We start from the raw sequence: 23,781 nt of genomic DNA, 5'->3' as shown, positions 1-23,781 counted from the left end.
GTCTGAGCGTGCTCAGTTTGAAGCTGTGGAGCTTGGTGTAAGTGGAGCTGGATTAAGTGGGAGTTAAAAACAAGTGTTAGAGTATACAAGCCTTGCTGTCTGTTGGTGTGTGTTGCTGTCTGTTGGTGTGTGTTGCTGTCTGTTGGTGTGTGTTGCTGTCTGTTGGTGTTTGCTGGGTTGCATTTTGGGGACTTTTCCTTTTAGTTTTTAATTTGCCTTTTGCCATCACTTTTTAAATATCTTTTTTTTTTTTTCTTGTTTCATCAGTCTATCAATTAAGGGGTGTGGTTAATTGCTCACAGGTGCCTATTTAACTTGTTGTAGGACTCAGTCTGAGCGTGCTCAGTTTGAAGCTGTGGAGCTTGGTGTAAGTGGAGCTGGATTAAGTGGGAGTTAAAAACAAGTGTTAGAGTATAGAAGTCTTGCTGTTTGTTGGTGTGTGTTGCTGTCTGTTGGTGTGTGTTGCTGTCTGTTGGTGTGTGTTGCTCTCTGTTGGTGTTTGCTGGGTTGCCTTTTGGGGACTTTTCCTTTTAGTTTTTAATTTGCCTTTTGCTGTCACTTTTTAAATAGCTTTTTTTTTTTTTTTTTTCTTGTTTCATCAGTCTATCAATTAAGGGGTGTGGTTAATTGCTCACAGGTGCCTATTTAACTTGTTGTAGGACTCAGTCTGAGCGTGCTCAGTTTGAAGCTGTGGAGCTTGGTGTAAGTGGAGCTAGATTAAGTGGGAGTTAAAAACAAGTGTTAGAGTATACAAGTCTTGCTGTCTGTTGGTGTGTGTTGCTGTCTGTTTTTGTGTGTTGCTGTCTGTTGGTGTGTGTTGCTGTCTGTTGGTGTGTGTTGCTGTCTGTTGGTGTTTGCTGGGTTGCATTTTGGGGACTTTTCCTTTTAGTTTTTAATTTGCCTTTTGCTGTCACTTTTTAAATAGCTTTTTTTTTTTTTTTTTCTTGTTTCATCAGTCTATCAATTAAGGGGTGTGGTTAATTGCTCACAGGTGCCTATTTAACTTGTTGCAGGACTCAGTTTGAGCGTGCTCAGTTTGAAGCTGTGGAGCTTGGTGTAAGTGGAGCTGGATTAAGTGGGAGTTAAAAACAAGTGTTAGACTATACAAGTCTTGCTGTCTGTTGGTGTGTGTTGCTGTCTGTTGGTGTGTGTTGCTGTCTGTTGGTGTTTGCTGGGTTGCATTTTGGGGACTTTTCCTTTTAGTTTTTAATTTGCCTTTTGCTGTCACTTTTTAAATAACTTTTTTTTTTTTTTTTTTTTTCTTGTTTCATCAGTCTATCAATAAGGGGTGTGGTTAATTGCTCACAGGTGCCTATTTAACTTGTTGTAGGACTCAGTCTGAGTGTGCTCAGTTTGAAGCTGTGGAGCTTGGTGTAAGTGGAGCTGGATTAAGTTGGAGTTAAAAACAAGTGTTAGAGTATACAAGTCTTGCTGTCTGTTGGTGTGTGTTGCTGTCTGTTGGTGTGTGTTGCTGTCTGTGGGTGTGTGTTGCTGTCTGTGGGTGTGTGTTGCTGTCTGTTGGTGTGTGTTGCTGTCTGTTAGTGTGTGTTGCTGTTTGTTGGTGTTTGCTGGGTTGCATTTTGGGGACTTTTCCTTTTAGTTTTTAATTTGCCTTTTGCTGTCACTTTTTAAATAGCTTTTTTTTTTTTTTTCTTTTTTCATCAGTCTATCATTTAAGGGGTGTGGTTAATTGCTCACAGGTGCCTATTTAACTTGTTGTAGGACTCAGTCTGAGCGTGCTCAGTTTGAAGCTGTGGAGCTTGGTGTAAGTGGAGCTGGATTAACTGGGAGTTAAAAACAAGTGTTAGAGTATACAAGTCTTGCTGTCTGTTGGTGTGTGTTGCTGTCTGTTGCTGTCTGTTGGTGTGTGTTGCTGTCTGTTGGTGTGTGTTGCTGTCTGTTGGTGTGTGTTGCTGTCTGTTGGTGTTTGCTGGGTTGCATTTTGGGGACTTTTCCTTTTAGTTTTTAATTTGCCTTTTGCTGTCACTTTTTAAATAGCTTTTTTTTTTTTGTTTTCTTGTTTCATCAGTCTATCAATTAAGGGGTGTGGTTAATTGCTCACAGGTGCCTATTTAACTTGTTGTAGGACTCAGTCTGAGCGTGCTCAGTTTGAAGCTGTGGAGCTTGGTGTAAGTGGAGCTGGATTAAGTGGGAGTTAAAAACAAGTGTTAGAGTATACAAGTCTTGCTGTCTGTTGGTGTGTGTTGCTGTCTGTTGGTGTGTGTTGCTGTCTGTTGGTGTTTGCTGGGTTGCATTTTGGGGACTTTTCCTTTTAGTTTTTAATTTGCCTTTTGCTGTCACTTTTTAAATAGCTTTTTTTTTTTTTTTTTTTTTTTTTCTTGTTTCATCAGTCTATCAATTAAGGGGTGTGGTTAATTGCTCACAGGTGCCTATTTAACTTGTTGTAGGACTCAGTCTGAGCGTGCTCAGTTTGAAGCTGTGGAGCTTGGTGTAAGTGGAGCTGGATTAAGTGGGAGTTAAAAACAAGTGTTAGAGTATACAAGTCTTGCTGTCTGTTGGTGTGTGTTGCTGTCTGTTGGTGTGTGTTGCTGTCTGTTGGTGTTTGCTGGGTTGCATTTTGGGGACTTTTCCTTTTAGTTTTTAATTTGCCTTTTGCTGTCACTTTTTAAATAGCTTTTTTTTTTTTTTTTTTTTCTTGTTTCATCAGTCTATCAATTAAGGGGTGTGGTTAATTGCTCACAGGTGCCTATTTAACTTGTAGGACTCAGTCTGAGCATGCTCAGTTTGAAGCTGTGGAGCTTGGTGTAAGTGGAGCTGGATTAAGTGGGAGTTAAAAACAAGTGTTAGAGTATACAAGTCTTGCTGTCTGTTGGTGTGTGTTGCTGTCTGTTGGTGTGTGTTGCTGTCTGTTGGTGTTTGCTGGGTTGCATTTTGGGGACTTTTCCTTTTAGTTTTTAATTTGCCTTTTGCTGTCACTTTTTAAATAGCTTTTTTTTTTTTTTTTTTTTTTCTTGTTTCATCAGTCTATCAATTAAGGGGTGTGGTTAATTGCTCACAGGTGCCTATTTAACTTGTTGTAGGACTCAGTCTGAGCGTGCTCAGTTTGAAGCTGTGGAGCTTGGTGTAAGTGGAGCTGGATTAAGTGGGAGTTAAAAACAAGTGTTAGAGTATACAAGTCTTGCTGTCTGTTGGTGTGTGTTGCTGTCTGTTGGTGTGTGTTGCTGTCTGTTGGTGTTTGCTGGGTTGCATTTTGGGGACTTTTCCTTTTAGTTTTTAATTTGCCTTTTGCTGTCACTTTTTAAATAGCTTTTTTTTTTTTTTTCTTGTTTCATCAGTCTATCAATTAAGGGGTGTGGTTAATTGCTCACAGGTGCCTATTTAACTTGTTGTAGGACTCAGTCAGAGCGTGCTCAGTTTGAAGCTGTGGAGCTTGGTGTAAGTGGAGCTGGATTAAGTGGGAGTTAAAAACAAGTGTTAGAGTATACAAGTCTTGCTGTCTGTTGGTGTGTGTTGCTGTCTGTTGGTGTGTGTTGCTGTCTGTTGGTGTGTGTTGCTGTCTGTTGGTGTTTGCTGGGTTGCATTTTGGGGACTTTTCCTTTTAGTTTTTAATTTGCCTTTTGCTGTCACTTTTTAAATAGCTTTTTTTTTTTTTTTCTTGTTTCATCAGTCTATCAATTAAGGGGTGTGGTTAATTGCTCACAGGTGCCTATTTAACTTGTTGTAGGACTCAGTCAGAGCGTGCTCAGTTTGAAGCTGTGGAGCTTGGTGTAAGTGGAGCTGGATTAAGGGGGAGTTAAAAACAAGTGTTAGAGTATACAAGTCTTGCTGTCTGTTGGTGTGTGTTGCTGTCTGTTGGTGTGTGTTGCTGTCTGTTGGTGTGTGTTGCTGTCTGTTGGTGTTGGCTGGGTTGCATTTTGGGGACTTTTCCTTTTAGTTTTTAATTTGCCTTTTGCTGTCACTTTTTAAATAGCTTTTTTTTTTTTTTTTTTTTTCTTGTTTCATCAGTCTATCAATTAAGGGGTGTGGTTAATTGCTCACAGGTGCCTATTTAACTTGTTGTAGGACTCAGTCTGAGCGTGCTCAGTTTGAAGCTGTGGAGCTTGGTGTAAGTGGAGCTGGATTAACTGGGAGTTAAAAACAAGTGTTAGAGTATACAAGTCTTGCTGTCTGTTGGTGTGTGTTGCTGTCTGTTGGTGTGTGTTGCTGTCTGTTGGTGTTTGCTGGGTTGCATTTTGGGGACTTTTCCTTTTAGTTTTTAATTTGCATTTTGCTGTCACTTTTTAAATAGCTTTTTTTTTTTTTCTTGTTTCATCAGTCTATCAATTAAGGGGTGTGGTTAATTGCTCACAGGTGCCTATTTAACTTGTTGTAGGACTCAGTCTGAGCGTGCTCAGTTTGAAGCTGTGGAGCTTGGTGTAAGTGGAGCTGGATTAAGTGGGAGTTAAAAACAAGTGTTAGAGTATACAAGTCTTGCTGTCTGTTGGTGTATGTTGCTGTCTGTTGGTGTGTGTTGCTGTCTGTTGGTGTGTGTTGCTGTCTGTTGGTGTTTGCTGGGTTGCATTTTGGGGACTTTTCCTTTTAGTTTTTAATTTGCCTTTTGCTGTCACTTTTTAAATAGCTTTTTTTTTTTTTTTTTTTTCTTGTTTCATCAGTCTATCAATTAAGGGGTGTGGTTAATTGCTCACAGGTGCCTATTTAACTTGTTGTAGGACTCAGTCTGAGCATGCTCAGTTTGACGCTGTGGAGCTTGGTGTAAGTGGAGCTGGATTAAGTGGGAGTTAAAAACAAGTGTTAGAGTATACAAGTCTTGCTGTCTGTTGGTGTGTGTTGCTGTCTGTTGGTGTGTGTTGCTGTCTGTTGGTGTTTGCTGGGTTGCATTTTGGGGACTTTTCCTTTTAGTTTTTAATTTGCCTTTTGCTGTCACTTTTTAAATAGCTTTTTTTTTTTTTTTTTTTCTTGTTTCATCAGTCTATCAATTAAGGGGTGTGGTTAATTGCTCACAGGTGCCTATTTAACTTGTTGTAGGACTCAGTCTGAGCGTGCTCAGTTTGAAGCTGTGGAGCTTGGTTTAAGTGGAGCTGGATTAAGTGGGAGTTAAAAACAAGTGTTAGAGTATACAAGTCTTGCTGTCTGTTGGTGTGTGTTGCTGTCTGTTGGTGTGTGTTGCTGTCTGTTGGTGTTTGCTGGGTTGCATTTTGGGGACTTTTCCTTTTAGTTTTTAATTTGCCTTTTGCTGTCACTTTTTAAATAGCTTTTTTTTTTTTTTTTTTTTCTTGTTTCATCAGTCTATCAATTAAGGGGTGTGGTTAATTGCTCACAGGTGCCTATTTAACTTGTTGTAGGACTCAGTCTGAGCGTGCTCAGTTTGAAGCTGTGGAGCTTGGTGTAAGTGGAGCTGGATTAACTGGGAGTTAAAAACAAGTGTTAGAGTATACAAGTCTTGCTGTCTGTTGGTGTGTGTTGCTGTCTGTTGGTGTGTGTTGCTGTCTGTTGGTGTTTGCTGGGTTGCATTTTGGGGACTTTTCCTTTTAGTTTTTAATTTGCCTTTTGCTGTCACTTTTTAAATAGCTTTTTTTTTTTTTCTTGTTTCATCAGTCTATCAATTAAGGGGTGTGGTTAATTGCTCACAGGTGCCTATTTAACTTGTTGTAGGACTCAGTCTGAGCGTGCTCAGTTTGAAGCTGTGGAGCTTGGTGTAAGTGGAGCTGGATTAAGTGGGAGTTAAAAACAAGTGTTAGAGTATACAAGTCTTGCTGTCTGTTGGTGTATGTTGCTGTCTGTTGGTGTGTGTTGCTGTCTGTTGGTGTGTGTTGCTGTCTGTTGGTGTTTGCTGGGTTGCATTTTGGGGACTTTTCCTTTTAGTTTTTAATTTGCCTTTTGCTGTCACTTTTTAAATAGCTTTTTTTTTTTTTTTTTTTTCTTGTTTCATCAGTCTATCAATTAAGGGGTGTGGTTAATTGCTCACAGGTGCCTATTTAACTTGTTGTAGGACTCAGTCTGAGCATGCTCAGTTTGACGCTGTGGAGCTTGGTGTAAGTGGAGCTGGATTAAGTGGGAGTTAAAAACAAGTGTTAGAGTATACAAGTCTTGCTGTCTGTTGGTGTGTGTTGCTGTCTGTTGGTGTGTGTTGCTGTCTGTTGGTGTTTGCTGGGTTGCATTTTGGGGACTTTTCCTTTTAGTTTTTAATTTGCCTTTTGCTGTCACTTTTTAAATAGCTTTTTTTTTTTTTTTTTTCTTGTTTCATCAGTCTATCAATTAAGGGGTGTGGTTAATTGCTCACAGGTGCCTATTTAACTTGTTGTAGGACTCAGTCTGAGCGTGCTCAGTTTGAAGCTGTGGAGCTTGGTTTAAGTGGAGCTGGATTAAGTGGGAGTTAAAAACAAGTGTTAGAGTATACAGGTCTTGCTGTCTGTTGGTGTGTGTTGCTGTCTGTTGGTGTGTGTTGCTGTCTGTTGGTGTTTGCTGGGTTGCATTTTGGGGACTTTTCCTTTTAGTTTTTAATTTGCCTTTTGCTGTCACTTTTTAAATAGCTTTTCTTTTTTTTTTTTTTTCTTGTTTCATCAGTCTATCAATTAAGGGGTGTGGTTAATTGCTCACAGGTGCCTATTTAACTTGTTGTAGGACTCAGTCTGAGCGTGCTCAGTTTGAAGCTGTGGAGCTTGGTGTAAGTGGAGCTGGATTAAGTGGGAGTTAAAAACAAGTGTTAGAGTATACAAGTCTTGCTGTCTGTTGGTGTGTGTTGCTGTCTGTTGGTGTGTGTTGCTGTCTGTTGGTGTGTGTTGCTGTCTGTTGGTGTTTGCTGGGTTGCATTTTGGGGACTTTTCCTTTTAGTTTTTAATTTGCCTTTTGCTGTCACTTTTTAAATAGCTTTTTTTTTTTTTTTTTTTTCTTGTTTCATCAGTCTATCAATTAAGGGGTGTGGTTAATTGCTCACAGGTGCCTATTTAACTTGTTGTAGGACTCAGTCTGAGCGTGCTCAGTTTGAAGCTGTGGAGCTTGGTTTAAGTGGAGCTGGATTAAGTGGGAGTTAAAAACAAGTGTTAGAGTATACAAGTCTTGCTGTCTGTTGGTGTGTGTTGCTGTCTGTTGGTGTGTGTTGCTGTCTGTTGGTGTGTGTTGCTGTCTGTTGGTGTTTGCTGGGTTGCATTTTGGGGACTTTTCCTTTTAGTTTTTAATTTGCCTTTTGCTGTCACTTTTTAAATAGCTTTTTTTTTTTTTTTTTTTTCTTGTTTCATCAGTCTATCAATTAAGGGGTGTGGTTAATTGCTCACAGGTGCCTATTTAACTTGTTGTAGGACTCAGTCAGAGCGTGCTCAGTTTGAAGCTGTGGAGCTTGGTGTAAGTGGAGCTGGATTAAGTGGGAGTTAAAAACAAGTGTTAGAGTATACAAGTCTTGCTGTCTGTTGGTGTGTGTTGCTGTCTGTTGGTGTGTGTTGCTGTCTGTTGGTGTGTGTTGCTGTCTGTTGGTGTTTGCTGGGTTGCATTTTGGGGACTTTTCCTTTTAGTTTTTAATTTGCCTTTTGCTGTCACTTTTTAAATAGCTTTTTTTTTTTTTTCTTGTTTCATCAGTCTATCAATTAAGGGGTGTGGTTAATTGCTCACAGGTGCCTATTTAACTTGTTGTAGGACTCAGTCTGAGCATGCTCAGTTTGAAGCTGTGGAGCTTGGTGTAAGTGGAGCTGGATTAAGTGGGAGTTAAAAACAAGTGTTAGAGTATACAAGTCTTGCTGTCTGTTGGTGTGTGTTGCTGTCTGTTGGTGTGTGTTGCTGTCTGTTGGTGTTTGCTGGGTTGCATTTTGGGGACTTTTCCTTTTAGTTTTTAATTTGCCTTTTGCTGTCACTTTTTAAATAGCTTTTTTTTTTTTTTTTTCTTGTTTCATCAGTCTATCAATTAAGGGGTGTGGTTAATTGCTCACAGGTGCCTATTTAACTTGTTGTAGGACTCAGTCTGAGCGTGCTCAGTTTGAAGCTGTGGAGCTTGGTTTAAGTGGAGCTGGATTAAGTGGGAGTTAAAAACAAGTGTTAGAGTATACAAGTCTTGCTGTCTGTTGGTGTGTGTTGCTGTCTGTTGGTGTGTGTTGCTGTCTGTTGGTGTTTGCTGGGTTGCATTTTGGGGACTTTTCCTTTTAGTTTTTAATTTGCCTTTTGCTGTCACTTTTTAAATAGCTTTTTTTTTTTTTTCTTGTTTCATCAGTCTATCAATTAAGGGGTGTGGTTAATTGCTCACAGGTGCCTATTTAACTTGTTGTAGGACTCAGTCTGAGCATGCTCAGTTTGAAGCTGTGGAGCTTGGTGTAAGTGGAGCTGGATTAAGTGGGAGTTAAAAACAAGTGTTAGAGTATACAAGTCTTGCTGTCTGTTGGTGTGTGTTGCTGTCTGTTGGTGTGTGTTGCTGTCTGTTGGTGTTTGCTGGGTTGCATTTTGGGGACTTTTCCTTTTAGTTTTTAATTTGCCTTTTGCTGTCACTTTTTAAATAGCTTTTTTTTTTTTTTTTTTCTTGTTTCATCAGTCTATCAATTAAGGGGTGTGGTTAATTGCTCACAGGTGCCTATTTAACTTGTTGTAGGACTCAGTCTGAGCGTGCTCAGTTTGAAGCTGTGGAGCTTGGTTTAAGTGGAGCTGGATTAAGTGGGAGTTAAAAACAAGTGTTAGAGTATACAAGTCTTGCTGTCTGTTGGTGTGTGTTGCTGTCTGTTGGTGTGTGTTGCTGTCTGTTGGTGTGTGTTGCTGTCTGTTGGTGTTTGCTGGGTTGCATTTTGGGGACTTTTCCTTTTAGTTTTTAATTTGCCTTTTGCTGTCACTTTTTAAACAGCTTTTTTTTTTTTTTTTTTTTCTTGTTTCATCAGTCTATCAATTAAGGGGTGTGGTTAATTGCTCACAGGTGCCTATTTAACTTGTTGTAGGACTCAGTCTGAGCGTGCTCAGTTTGAAGCTGTGGAGCTTGGTGTAAGTGGAGCTGGATTAAGTGGGAGTTAAAAACAAGTGTTAGAGTATACAAGTCTTGCTGTCTGTTGGTGTGTGTTGCTGTCTGTTGGTGTGTGTTGCTGTCTGTTGGTGTTTGCTGGGTTGCATTTTGGGAACTTTTCCTTTTAGTTTTTAATTTGCCTTTTGCTGTCACTTTTTAAATAGCTTTTTTTTTTTTTTCTTTTTCTTGTTTCATCAGTCTATCAATTAAGGGGTGTGGTTAATTGCTCACAGGTGCCTATTTAACTTGTTGTAGGACTCAGTCTGAGCGTGCTCAGTTTGAAGCTGTGGAGCTTGGTTTAAGTGGAGCTGGATTAAGTGGGAGTTAAAAACAAGTGTTAGAGTATACAAGTCTTGCTGTCTGTTGGTGTGTGTTGCTGTCTGTTGGTGTGTGTTGCTGTCTGTTGGTGTGTGTTGCTGTCTGTTGGTGTTTGCTGGGTTGCATTTTGGGGACTTTTCCTTTTAGTTTTTAATTTGCCTTTTGCTGTCACTTTTTAAATAGCTTTTTTTTTTTTTTTTTTTTTTTCTTGTTTCATCAGTCTATCAATTAAGGGGTGTGGTTAATTGCTCACAGGTGCCTATTTAACTTGTTGTAGGACTCAGTCTGAGCGTGCTCAGTTTGAAGCTGTGGAGCTTGGTGTAAGTGGAGCTGGATTAAGTGGGAGTTAAAAACAAGTGTTAGAGTATACAAGTCTTGCTGTCTGTTGGTGTGTGTTGCTGTCTGTTGGTGTGTGTTGCTGTCTGTTGGTGTTTGCTGGGTTGCATTTTGGGGACTTTTCCTTTTAGTTTTTAATTTGCCTTTTGCTGTCACTTTTTAAATAGCTTTTTTTTTTTTTTTTTTTCTTGTTTCATCAGTCTATCAATTAAGGGGTGTGGTTAATTGCTCACAGGTGCCTATTTAACTTGTTGTAGGACTCAGTCTGAGCGTGCTCAGTTTGAAGCTGTGGAGCTTGGTTTAAGTGGAGCTGGATTAAGTGGGAGTTAAAAACAAGTGTTAGAGTATACAAGTCTTGCTGTCTGTTGGTGTGTGTTGCTGTCTGTTGGTGTGTGTTGCTGTCTGTTGGTGTGTGTTGCTGTCTGTTGGTGTTTGCTGGGTTGCATTTTGGGGACTTTTCCTTTTAGTTTTTAATTTGCCTTTTGCTGTCACTTTTTAAACAGCTTTTTTTTTTTTTTTTTTTTCTTGTTTCATCAGTCTATCAATTAAGGGGTGTGGTTAATTGCTCACAGGTGCCTATTTAACTTGTTGTAGGACTCAGTCTGAGCGTGCTCAGTTTGAAGCTGTGGAGCTTGGTGTAAGTGGAGCTGGATTAAGTGGGAGTTAAAAACAAGTGTTAGAGTATACAAGTCTTGCTGTCTGTTGGTGTGTGTTGCTGTCTGTTGGTGTGTGTTGCTGTCTGTTGGTGTTTGCTGGGTTGCATTTTGGGAACTTTTCCTTTTAGTTTTTAATTTGCCTTTTGCTGTCACTTTTTAAATAGCTTTTTTTTTTTTTTTTTTTTTCTTGTTTCATCAGTCTATCAATTAAGGGGTGTGGTTAATTGCTCACAGGTGCCTATTTAACTTGTTGTAGGACTCAGTCTGAGCGTGCTCAGTTTGAAGCTGTGGAGCTTGGTTTAAGTGGAGCTGGATTAAGTGGGAGTTAAAAACAAGTGTTAGAGTATACAAGTCTTGCTGTCTGTTGGTGTGTGTTGCTGTCTGTTGGTGTGTGTTGCTGTCTGTTGGTGTTTGCTGGGTTGCATTTTGGGGACTTTTCCTTTTAGTTTTTAATTTGCCTTTTGCTGTCACTTTTTAAATAGCTTTTTTTTTTTTTTTTTTTTTTCTTGTTTCATCAGTCTATCAATTAAGGGGTGTGGTTAATTGCTCACAGGTGCCTATTTAATTTGTTGTAGGACTCAGTCTGAGCATGCTCAGTTTGAAGCTGTGGAGCTTGATTTAAGTGGAGTTGGATTAAGTGGGAGTTAAAAACAAGTGTTAGAGTATACAAGTCTTGCTGTCTGTTGGTGTGTGTTGCTGTCTGTTGGTGTGTGTTGCTGTCTGTTGGTGTTTGCTGGGTTGCATTTTGGGGACTTTTCCTTTTAGTGTTTAATTTGCCTTTTGCTGTCACTTTTTAAATAGCTTCTTTTTTTTTTTTTCTTGTTTCATCAGTCTATCAATTAAGGGGTGTGGTTAATTGCTCACAGGTGCCTATTTAACTTGTTGTAGGACTCAGTCTGAGCGTGCTCAGTTTGAAGCTGTGGAGCTTGGTGTAAGTGGAGCTGGATTAAGTGGGAGTTAAAAACAAGTGTTAGAGTATACAAGTCTTGCTGTCTGTTGGTGTGTGTTGCTGTCTGTTGGTGTGTGTTGCTGTCTGTTGGTGTTTGCTGGGTTGCATTTTGGGGACTTTTCCTTTTAGTTTTTAATTTGCCTTTTGCTGTCACTTTTTAAATAGCTTTTTTTTTTTTTTTTTTTCTTGTTTCATCAGTCTATCAATTAAGGGGTGTGGATAATTGCTCACAGGTGCTTATTTAACTTGTTGTAGGACTCAGTCTGAGCGTGCTCAGTTTGAAGCTGTGGAGCTTGGTTTAAGTGGAGCTGGATTAAGTGGGAGTTAAAAACAAGTGTTAGAGTATACAAGTCTTGCTGTCTGTTGGTGTGTGTTGCTGTCTGTTGGTGTGTGTTGCTGTCTGTTGGTGTTTGCTGGGTTGCATTTTGGGGACTTTTCCTTTTAGTTTTTAATTTGCCTTTTGCTGTCACTTTTTAAATAGCTTTTTTTTTTTTTTTTTTTTTTCTTGTTTCATCAGTCTATCAATTAAGGGGTGTGGTTAATTGCTCACAGGTGCCTATTTAACTTGTTGTAGGACTCAGTCTGAGCGTGCTCAGTTTGAAGCTGTGGAGCTTGGTGTAAGTGGAGCTGGATTAAGTGGGAGTTAAAAACAAGTGTTAGAGTATACAAGTCTTGCTGTCTGTTGGTGTGTGTTGCTGTCTGTTGGTGTGTGTTGCTGTCTGTTGGTGTTTGCTGGGTTGCATTTTGGGGACTTTTCCTTTTAGTTTTTAATTGGCCTTTTGCTGTCACTTTTTAAATAGCTTTTTTTTTTTTTTTTTTTTCTTGTTTCATCAGTCTATCAATTAAGGGGTGTGGTTAATTGCTCACAGGTGCCTATTTAACTTGTTGTAGGACTCAGTCTGAGCGTGCTCAGTTTGAAGCTGTGGAGCTTGGTGTAAGTGGAGCTGGATTAAGTGGGAGTTAAAAACAAGTGTTAGAGTATACAAGTCTTGCTGTCTGTTGGTGTGTGTTGCTGTCTGTTGGTGTGTGTTGCTGTCTGTTGGTGTTTGCTGGGTTGCATTTTGGGGACTTTTCCTTTTAGTTTTTAATTTGCCTTTTGCTGTCACTTTTTAAATAGCTTTTTTTTTTTTTTTTTTTTTTCTTGTTTCATCAGTCTATCAATTAAGGGGTGTGGTTAATTGCTCACAGGTGCCTATTTAACTTGTTGTAGGACTCAGTCTGAGCGTGCTCAGTTTGAAGCTGTGGAGCTTGGTGTAAGTGGAGCTGGATTAAGTGGGAGTTAAAAACCAGTGTTAGAGTATACAAGTCTTGCTGTCTGTTGGTGTGTGTTGCTGTCTGTTGGTGTGTGTTGCTGTCTGTTGGTGTTTGCTGGGTTGCATTTTGGGGACTTTTCCTTTTAGTTTTTAATTGGCCTTTTGCTGTCACTTTTTAAATAGCTTTTTTTTTTTTTTTTTTTTCTTGTTTCATCAGTCTATCAATTAAGGGGTGTGGTTAATTGCTCACAGGTGCCTATTTAACTTGTTGTAGGACTCAGTCTGAGCGTGCTCAGTTTGAAGCTGTGGAGCTTGGTGTAAGTGGAGCTGGATTAAGTGGGAGTTAAAAACAAGTGTTAGAGTATACAAGTCTTGCTGTCTGTTGGTGTGTGTTGCTGTCTGTTGGTGTGTGTTGCTGTCTGTTGGTGTTTGCTGGGTTGCATTTTGGGGACTTTTCCTTTTAGTTTTTAATTTGCCTTTTGCTGTCACTTTTTAAATAGCTTTTTTTTTTTTTTTTTTTTTCTTGTTTCATCAGTCTATCAATTAAGGGGTGTGGTTAATTGCTCACAGGTGCCTATTTAACTTGTTGTAGGACTCAGTCTGAGCGTGCTCAGTTTGAAGCTGTGGAGCTTGGTGTAAGTGGAGCTGGATTAAGTGGGAGTTAAAAACAAGTGTTAGAGTATACAAGTCTTGCTGTCTGTTGGTGTGTGTTGCTGTCTGTTGGTGTGTGTTGCTGTCTGTTGGTGTTTGCTGGGTTGCATTTTGGGGACTTTTCCTTTTAGTTTTTAATTTGCCTTTTGCTGTCACTTTTTAAATAGCTTTTTTTTTTTTTTTTTTTTTCTTGTTTCATCAGTCTATCAATTAAGGGGTGTGGTTAATTGCTCACAGGTGCCTATTTAACTTGTTGTAGGACTCAGTCTGAGCGTGCTCAGTTTGAAGCTGTGGAGCTTGGTGTAAGTGGAGCTGGATTAAGTGGGAGTTAAAAACAAGTGTTAGAGTATACAAGTCTTGCTGTCTGTTGGTGTATGTTGCTGTCTGTTGGTGTGTGTTGCTGTCTGTTGGTGTTTGCTGGGTTGCATTTTGGGGACTTTTCCTTTTAGTTTTTAATTTGCCTTTTGCTGTCACTTTTTAAATAGCTTTTTTTTTTTTTTTCTTGTTTCATCAGTCTATCAATTAAGGGGTGTGGTTAATTGCTCACAGGTGCCTATTTAACTTGTTGTAGGACTCAGTCAGAGCGTGCTCAGTTTGAAGCTGTGGAGCTTGGTGTAAGTGGAGCTGGATTAAGTGGGAGTTAAAAACAAGTGTTAGAGTATACAAGTCTTGCTGTCTGTTGGTGTGTGTTGCTGTCTGTTGGTGTGTGTTGCTGTCTGTTGGTGTGTGTTGCTGTCTGTTGGTGTTTGCTGGGTTGCATTTTGGGGACTTTTCCTTTTAGTTTTTAATTTGCCTTTTGCTGTCACTTTTTAAATAGCTTTTTTTTTTTTTTTTTTTTTTTTCTTGTTTCATCAGTCTATCAATTAAGGGGTGTGGTTAATTGCTCACAGGTGCCTATTTAACTTGTTGTAGGACTCAGTCTGAGCGTGCTCAGTTTGAAGCTGTGGAGCTTGGTGTAAGTGGAGCTGGATTAACTGGGAGTTAAAAACAAGTGTTAGAGTATACAAGTCTTGCTGTCTGTTGGTGTGTGTTGCTGTCTGTTGGTGTGTGTTGCTGTCTGTTGGTGTGTGTTGCTGTCTGTTGGTGATTGCTGGGTTGCATTTTGGGGACTTTTCCTTTTAGTTTTTAATTTGCCTTTTGCTGTCACTTTTTAAATAGCTTTTTTTTTTTTTTCTTGTTTCATCAGTCTATCAATTAAGGGGTGTGGTTAATTGCTCACAGGTGCCTATTTAACTTGTTGTAGGACTCAGTCTGAGCGTGTTCAGTTTGAAGCTGTGGAGCTTGGTGTAAGTGGAGCTGGATTAAGTGGGAGTTAAAAACAAGTGTTAGAGTATACAAGTCTTGCTGTCTGTTGGTGTATGTTGCTGTCTGTTGGTGTGTGTTGCTGTCTGTTGGTGTGTGTTGCTGTCTGTTGGTGTTTGCTGGGTTGCATTTTGGGGACTTTTCCTTTTAGTTTTTAATTTGCCTTTTGCTGTCACTTTTTAAATAGCTTTTTTTTTTTTTTTTTTTTCTTGTTTCATCAGTCTATCAATTAAGGGGTGTGGTTAATTGCTCACAGGTGCCTATTTAACTTGTTGTAGGACTCAGTCTGAGCATGCTCAGTTTGACGCTGTGGAGCTTGGTGTAAGTGGAGCTGGATTAAGTGGGAGTTAAAAACAAGTGTTAGAGTATACAAGTCTTGCTGTCTGTTGGTGTGTGTTGCTGTCTGTTGGTGTGTGTTGCTGTCTGTTGGTGTTTGCTGGGTTGCATTTTGGGGACTTTTCCTTTTAGTTTTTAATTTGCCTTTTGCTGTCACTTTTTAAATAGCTTTTTTTTTTTTTTCTTGTTTCATCAGTCTATCAATTAAGGGGTGTGGTTAATTGCTCACAGGTGCCTATTTAACTTGTTGTAGGACTCAGTCTGAGCGTGCTCAGTTTGAAGCTGTGGAGCTTGGTTTAAGTGGAGCTGGATTAAGTGGGAGTTAAAAACAAGTGTTAGAGTATACAAGTCTTGCTGTCTGTTGGTGTGTGTTGCTGTCTGTTGGTGTGTGTTGCTGTCTGTTGGTGTTTGCTGGGTTGCATTTTGGGGACTTTTCCTTTTAGTTTTTAATTTGCCTTTTGCTGTCACTTTTTAAATAGCTTTTTTTTTTTTTTTTTTTTTTCTTGTTTCATCAGTCTATCAATTAAGGGGTGTGGTTAATTGCTCACAGGTGCCTATTTAACTTGTTGTAGGACTCAGTCTGAGCGTGCTCAGTTTGAAGCTGTGGAGCTTGGTGTAAGTGGAGCTGGATTAAGTGGGAGTTAAAAACAAGTGTTAGAGTATACAAGTCTTGCTGTCTGTTGGTGTGTGTTGCTGTCTGTTGGTGTGTGTTGCTGTCTGTTGGTGTTTGCTGGGTTGCATTTTGGGGACTTTTCCTTTTAGTTTTTAATTGGCCTTTTGCTGTCACTTTTTAAATAGCTTTTTTTTTTTTTTTTTTTTCTTGTTTCATCAGTCTATCAATTAAGGGGTGTGGTTAATTGCTCACAGGTGCCTATTTAACTTGTTGTAGGACTCAGTCTGAGCGTGCTCAGTTTGAAGCTGTGGAGCTTGGTGTAAGTGGAGCTGGATTAAGTGGGAGTTAAAAACAAGTGTTAGAGTATACAAGTCTTGCTGTCTGTTGGTGTGTGTTGCTGTCTGTTGGTGTGTGTTGCTGTCTGTTGGTGTTTGCTGGGTTGCATTTTGGGGACTTTTCCTTTTAGTTTTTAATTTGCCTTTTGCTGTCACTTTTTAAATAGCTTTTTTTTTTTTTTTTTTTTTTCTTGTTTCATCAGTCTATCAATTAAGGGGTGTGGTTAATTGCTCACAGGTGCCTATTTAACTTGTTGTAGGACTCAGTCTGAGCGTGCTCAGTTTGAAGCTGTGGAGCTTGGTGTAAGTGGAGCTGGATTAAGTGGGAGTTAAAAACCAGTGTTAGAGTATACAAGTCTTGCTGTCTGTTGGTGTGTGTTGCTGTCTGTTGGTGTGTGTTGCTGTCTGTTGGTGTTTGCTGGGTTGCATTTTGGGGACTTTTCCTTTTAGTTTTTAATTGGCCTTTTGCTGTCACTTTTTAAATAGCTTTTTTTTTTTTTTTTTTTCTTGTTTCATCAGTCTATCAATTAAGGGGTGTGGTTAATTGCTCACAGGTGCCTATTTAACTTGTTGTAGGACTCAGTCTGAGCGTGCTCAGTTTGAAGCTGTGGAGCTTGGTGTAAGTGGAGCTGGATTAAGTGGGAGTTAAAAACAAGTGTTAGAGTATACAAGTCTTGCTGTCTGTTGGTGTGTGTTGCTGTCTGTTGGTGTGTGTTGCTGTCTGTTGGTGTTTGCTGGGTTGCATTTTGGGGACTTTTCCTTTTAGTTTTTAATTTGCCTTTTGCTGTCACTTTTTAAATAGCTTTTTTTTTTTTTTTTTTTCTTGTTTCATCAGTCTATCAATTAAGGGGTGTGGTTAATTGCTCACAGGTGCCTATTTAACTTGTTGTAGGACTCAGTCTGAGCGTGCTCAGTTTGAAGCTGTGGAGCTTGGTGTAAGTGGAGCTGGATTAAGTGGGAGTTAAAAACAAGTGTTAGAGTATACAAGTCTTGCTGTCTGTTGGTGTGTGTTGCTGTCTGTTGGTGTGTGTTGCTGTCTGCTGGTGTTTGCTGGGTTGCATTTTGGGGACTTTTCCTTTTAGTTTTTAATTTGCCTTTTGCTGTCACTTTTTAAATAGCTTTTTTTTTTTTTTTTTTTTCTTGTTTCATCAGTCTATCAATTAAGGGGTGTGGTTAATTGCTCACAGGTGCCTATTTAACTTGTTGTAGGACTCAGTCTGAGCGTGCTCAGTTTGAAGCTGTGGAGCTTGGTGTAAGTGGAGCTGGATTAAGTGGGAGTTAAAAACAAGTGTTAGAGTATACAAGTCTTGCTGTCTGTTGGTGTGTGTTGCTGTCTGTTGGTGTGTGTTGCTGTCTGTTGGTGTTTGCTGGGTTGCATTTTGGGGACTTTTCCTTTTAGTTTTTAATTTGCCTTTTGCTGTCACTTTTTAAATAGCTTTTTTTTTTTTTTTCTTGTTTCATCAGTCTATCAATTAAGGGGTGTGGTTAATTGCTCACAGGTGCCTATTTAACTTGTTGTAGGACTCAGTCAGAGCGTGCTCAGTTTGAAGCTGTGGAGCTTAGTGTAAGTGGAGCTGGATTAAGTGGGAGTTAAAAACAAGTGTTAGAGTATACAAGTCTTGCTGTCTGTTGGTGTGTGTTGCTGTCTGTTGGTGTGTGTTGCTGTCTGTTGGTGTGTGTTGCTGTCTGTTGGTGTTTGCTGGGTTGCATTTTGGGGACTTTTCCTTTTAGTTTTTAATTTGCCTTTTGCTGTCACTTTTTAAATAGCTTTTTTTTTTTTTTTTTTTTTTTCTTGTTTCATCAGTCTATCAATTAAGGGGTGTGGTTAATTGCTCACAGGTGCCTATTTAACTTGTTGTAGGACTCAGTCTGAGCGTGCTCAGTTTGAAGCTGTGGAGCTTGGTGTAAGTGGAGCTGGATTAAGTGGGAGTTAAAAACAAGTGTTAGAGTATACAAGTCTTGCTGTCTGTTGGTGTGTGTTGCTGTCTGTTGGTGTTTGCTGGGTTGCATTTTGGGGACTTTTCCTTTTAGTTTTTAATTGGCCTTTTGCTGTCACTTTTTAAATAGCTTTTTTTTTTTTTTTTTTCTTGTTTCATCAGTCTATCAATTAAGGGGTGTGGTTAATTGCTCACAGGTGCCTATTTAACTTGTTGTAGGACTCAGTCTGAGCGTGCTCAGTTTGAAGCTGTGGAGCTTGGTGTAAGTGGAGCTGGATTAAGTGGGAGTTAAAAACAAGTGTTAGAGTATACAAGTCTTGCTGTCTGTTGGTGTGTGTTGCTGTCTGTTGGTGTGTGTTGCTGTCTGTTGGTGTTTGCTGGGTTGCATTTTGGGGACTTTTCCTTTTAGTTTTTAATTTGCCTTTTGCTGTCACTTTTTAAATAGCTTTTTTTTTTTTTTTTTTTTTTCTTGTTTCATCAGTCTATCAATTAAGGGGTGTGGTTAATTGCTCACAGGTGCCTATTTAACTTGTTGTAGGACTCAGTCTGAGCGTGCTCAGTTTGAAGCTGTGGAGCTTGGTTTAAGTGGAGCTGGATTAAGTGGGAGTTAAAAACAAGTGTTAGAGTATACAAGTCTTGCTGTCTGTTGGTGTGTGTTGCTGTCTGTTGGTGTGTGTTGCTGTCTGTTGGTGTTTGCTGGGTTGCATTTTGGGGACACTTTTCCTTTTAGTTTTTAATTTGCCTTTTGCTGTCACTTTTTAAATAGCTTTTTTTTTTTTTTTTTCTTGTTTCATCAGTCTATCAATTAAGGGGTGTGGTTAATTGCTCACAGGTGCCTATTTAACTTGTTGTAGGACTCAGTCTGAGCGTGCTCAGTTTGAAGCTGTGGAGCTTGGTGTAAGTGGAGCTGGATTAAGTGGGAGTTAAAAACAAGTGTTAGAGTATACAAGTCTTGCTGTCTGTTGGTGTGTGTTGCTGTCTGTTGGTGTGTGTTGCTGTCTGTTGGTGTTTGCTGGGTTGCATTTTGGGGACTTTTCCTTTTAGTTTTTAATTTGCCTTTTGCTGTCACTTTTTAAATAGCTTTTTTTTTTTTTTTTTTTTTCTTGTTTCATCAGTCTATCAATTAAGGGGTGTGGTTAATTTCTCACAGGTGCCTTTTTAACTTGTTGTAGGACTCAGTCTGAGCGTGCTCAGTTTGAAGCTGTGGAGCTTGGTGTAAGTGGAGCTGGATTAAGTGGGCGTTAAAAACAAGTGTTAGAGTATACAAGTCTTGCTGTCTGTTGGTGTGTGTTGCTGTCTGTTGGTGTTTGCTGGGTTGCATTTTGGGGACTTTTCCTTTTAGTTTTTAATTTGCCTTTTGCTGTCACTTTTTAAATAGCTTTTTTTTTTTTTTTTTTTTTCTTGTTTCATCAGTCTATCAATTAAGGGGTGTGGTTAATTGCTCACAGGTGCCTATTTAACTTGTTGTAGGACTCAGTCTGAGCGTGCTCAGTTTGAAGCTGTGGAGCTTGGTTTAAGTGGAGCTGGATTAAGTGGGAGTTAAAAACAAGTGTTAGAGTATACAAGTCTTGCTGTCTGTTGGTGTGTGTTGCTGTCTTTTGGTGTGTGTTGCTGTCTGTTGGTGTTTGCTGGGTTGCATTTTGGGGACTTTCCTTTTAGTTTTTAATTTGCCTTTTGCCGTCACTTTTTAAATATCTTTTTTTTTTTTCTTGTTTCATCAGTCTATCAATTAAGGGGTGTGGTTAATTGCTCACAGGTGCCTATTTAACTTGTTGTAGGACTCAGTCTGAGCGTGCTCAGTTTGAAGCTGTGGAGCTTGGTGTAAGTGGAGCTGGATTAAGTGGGAGTTAAAAACAAGTGTTAGAGTATACAAGTTTTGCTGTCTGTTGGTGTGTGTTGCTGTCTGTTGGTGTGTGTTGCTGTCTGTTGGTGTGTGTTGCTGTCTGTTGGTGTTTGCTGGGTTGCATTTTGGGGACTTTTCCTTTTAGTTTTTAATTTGCCTTTTGCTGTCACTTTTTAAATAGCTTTTTTTTTTTTTTTTTTTCTTGTTTCATCAGTCTATCAATTAAGGGGTGTGGTTAATTGCTTACAGGTGCCTATTTAACTTGTTGTAGGACTCAGTCTGAGCGTGCTCAGTTTGAAGCTGTGGAGCTTGGTGTAAGTGGAGCTGGATTAAGTGGGAGTTAAAAACAAGTGTTATGCCGCGTACACACGGTCGGACTTTTCGTCTACAAAAGTCCAACGGACGCTGACGGACTAAAGGTGGCTGGTAATCCGATCGTGTGTGGGCTTCTCCGGACTTTCAACGGACTTTTTTAGCCTCAAATCCGACGGACTTTAGATTTGAAGCATGCTTCAAATCTTTACGTCGTAAGTACGACGGACCCCGAAGTCCGCTCGTCTGTATGCTAGTCCGACGGACAAAAAAACGACGCATGCTCATAAGCAAAAACTAAACGGAAGCACTCGGTCTAGTAAAACTAGTGTTCGTATTGTAGGTAGCACATTCATCACGCTGCAAAATCTGTGATCGTTCAATGCAGCGCATTTTATTTCTTCTTTACGAAGGCTCTAAAGAACGAAGGTGTTTTGCTGTTCATAATCAGAGTTCTCCCAAACTGATTTCTGGATTCTTTTTCTCTTTGATCTCATGAATGATATAGTATGCCTTTTTAAAACAATGTTTCCATACTAATAATACTTTTTCCCCTTTTTATTTTTTATTTTTTATTTTTTTTATTTTTTTTAGGTTTGTAAAGTTAACACAAAGAACCCATTATTATTTTTTTTTTTTTTTATAGTGTTTATTTTTTAGTTTTTAGATAAAGTTAACCCAAAGCACCGTTTTTGGTTACGTAATTTTTTGGATTTTCAAGACTTACCACTTGAACATTATTAACATTAGTAATGTATTTTTGGTGTGTTTTTTTTCAAACTCAATGAGATTGTTGTCCCTTGTTAATTTAACATTGTGTGTAAAATCAATGATTTCAAAGAAAACACATAAAGTCTTTTGCTAAACTCAAAAAATATCCATTTATTCATGGTCAAAATAAAATAAAGAGGAAGTCAACGCTGGAAAAAGTCGGTGTACCAGAAAATTGGGATCTTGAGGAGTCCATATAAGAGGGAGCACAATCTGGTCCAAGAATCCCAGAGATCAACAGCACCAGCAGATGATCTAGATGTCCCCAGACTGTGGTCCTACAACAGCCTGCGTCTTCTGTCAGACCAGACTGAACCCAGGTCATCATTTTCTTCTCTTCCCTGCAGCCTTTCCTCCACGCTGCCCTGCAGCCTTCCCTGTAGCCTTCTTTTGAGGCTGTGGCTCTGGTGTTTCAGTTGTGGCAGGAGGAGGAGGAGGAGGAGGAGGAGGAGGAGGAGGAGGAGGGGGGGCTGCCTCATGTAGTTGGGTGTTTTGTGTTAGCGTGCCCTGCAGCCCCTTATGGATTGTTTCCCCAAATAGGCGCTCACAAATGAGGCGCTGCTCCCAATCCATCTGAAGAAGCCTGCTGGCTAAGTAGCAGCCATAGGATTCTTCCGCTTCGGGGGGGCTTTTTAAAAAACGGGTGGCCTCTTGCATGAGGCGCAGGGATGCGTCCTGTGTGACCATCCCCTTCCTGGCCCTTTTTTTGGGAAGGTGGAGGGGAGGCACTTGGGATTCGGTCAGGCTTCTACTGGGCCCAGCCACCTCGCTTGGCCCAGCCACCTCACTGGGAGCAGCCACCTCACTGGGAGCAGCCACCTCACTGGGAGCAGCCACCTCCTGCCTGACACTGGGCCCAGCCTCCTCCAGGATGATGGTGAATCCGGCCTCCTCCAGGCTGTCCATGGGCCTGGTCTCCTCCTGCCTGCCACTTTCCCCACATTCCTCCTGGATGGACTCATCCTGTGTATAAAAAAAGGACAATAGTTTGAGTATATTTTTTTGGCTTCATCAATGACACACAGTTTGCTTCTCATGAATAGCAAATTCAATGTGAATACTTCTCTTTAATAAAAGAGTCTAATCAGACACCATAATTATTTCAAGCAGGTGCCAAACATATTTAGCCACTACTGTCAATTGATATGTATACCCAATTTTGAGTGCCAAATTATTTTAGACAATTATAACATCCAGTTAACATCATTAATATTAGTACAGTAAATATTTGTTAAAATAATTTACCTGACTCCAGATGGTCATATCTGGTTCATCCAGGATGGAAGACCCAGCTTGCTCCTCATCAGCCTCTGCTGGGGTGGAGGGAAGGGTGGAGGGAAGGGTGGAGGGAAGGGTTGAAAGTGATGGCCTGGCTTCATTCTGGTCATCCAGAAAACGGAGTTGATTGTAGTACCACAGCCTGGGTACATAAACATCATCTGCTGATGCTCCTGATCTCCTTGATTCCTGGATCTTCTTATGCTCCCTCTTATACATGTTCCTCAAGCCCCCAATTTTCTTGAGCAATGTCTCCATTGTTGCTTCCGGGATGGTCGCCTGGACAAAGGCCAGAAGTCTCTCCAGCGTTGACTTCCTCACATGCTTAGCATAATACTGAGGGTGTTTCACCTCCCACAAATTCCTCATCTCTCGATATTTGGAAATAAAAGATGTAAGGAACTCTGGATCCTTAAATAGGGGATTCATTATATCTGGAAAAGATGAAGTCACAAGACAAAAAACACTTTTATTATAGGTTTCGGCTAACCCCTCATCATCTTCTCCCTATGTAGGCCTCATCAATCTATCAAGCCATATAGGCCGCTTGCTACAAAGTCATGACCATAAAAACCAAAAAAAAAAAAAAAAAAAAGAATATATCTAAAATTACCTTCGTTTTGTAACGTCCAGGTCCACTATCACCTACCACAGAACGTACGTACGACACGTGCGCAAGGCCCCTCTTTATACACTACGCATGTGTGAAACTCCGCCTGCGTCGCCCGCCCCTGACGTTCGAAATTAACTCATGTTCTCCGCCCCCTAATTCGACGCACAGAACGTACGTACGACACGTGCGCAAGGCCCCTCTTTATACACTACGCATGTGTGAAACTCCGCCTGCGTCGCCCGCCCCTGACGTTCGATTTTAACTCATGTTCTCCGCCCATTTTTTGTTACGGCGCGTAGTGGAGTTAAAGAATGGCGGAGACACCTGAAATGTTGACGACCTCAGGTAGTGGAGACAGCCCGGAGGCTGGAACGTCAACAAAATCTGTGAGGCCTAGATTTAAGGCCTCTAATATGAGTTTTAAAGAGATGGTGGAGATGGTGGCCATTCTTCACAAAGACGACTATGATGGGAAGTATGGGCCGTACGCACGGCCAAATTTGCGCAAGGCCAAAATAATGGCGAAGGTGGTGGAAACTTTGCAGGCATCTTTTGGGGTCCAGCGCTCCAAAGACCAACTGCGAAAAAGATGGTCTGACCTGAAACTCAGGGAGCCGGATCAATACCGACGTATCCGGAAAGTTCTTAAAAAAAGTAAGTACTTGTCGTGTTTTTATCTTGTGTTTATTACCTTGTATATTGCTCCATGTGCTTTTCCTTCCTATCCGATTTTTGTTTTCATCGTTTTAAACGATCTTTTAAGAAACCTCGTTAGTTACATATCTATAGATATATACATATACACATATATATACATATGTGTATATATATATATATATATATATATATATATATATATATATATACACATATATATATATATATATATATATATATATATATATATATATATATATATATATATATATACACACATATATACACATATATATATATATATATACACACACATATATATATATATATACACATACATATATATATATATATATATATATATATATATATATACACATACATATATATATATATATATATATATATATATACACATACATATATATATATATATATAACTATATATATATATATATATATATATATAACTATATATATATATATACACACACATATATATATATATACACATACATATATATATATATATATATATATATATATATATATATATATATATATATATATATATATATATATATATATATATATATATATATATATATATATACACATACATATATATATATATATATATAACTATATATAAATATATATATATAACTATATATATATAAATATATATATATATA

This window comes from Aquarana catesbeiana, linkage group LG06 (genome assembly GCF_042186555.1).
Source record: "Aquarana catesbeiana isolate 2022-GZ linkage group LG06, ASM4218655v1, whole genome shotgun sequence".
NCBI classification, from domain to species: domain Eukaryota; kingdom Metazoa; phylum Chordata; class Amphibia; order Anura; family Ranidae; genus Aquarana; species Aquarana catesbeiana.
Note: the sequence above shows the minus strand (reverse complement) of the source record.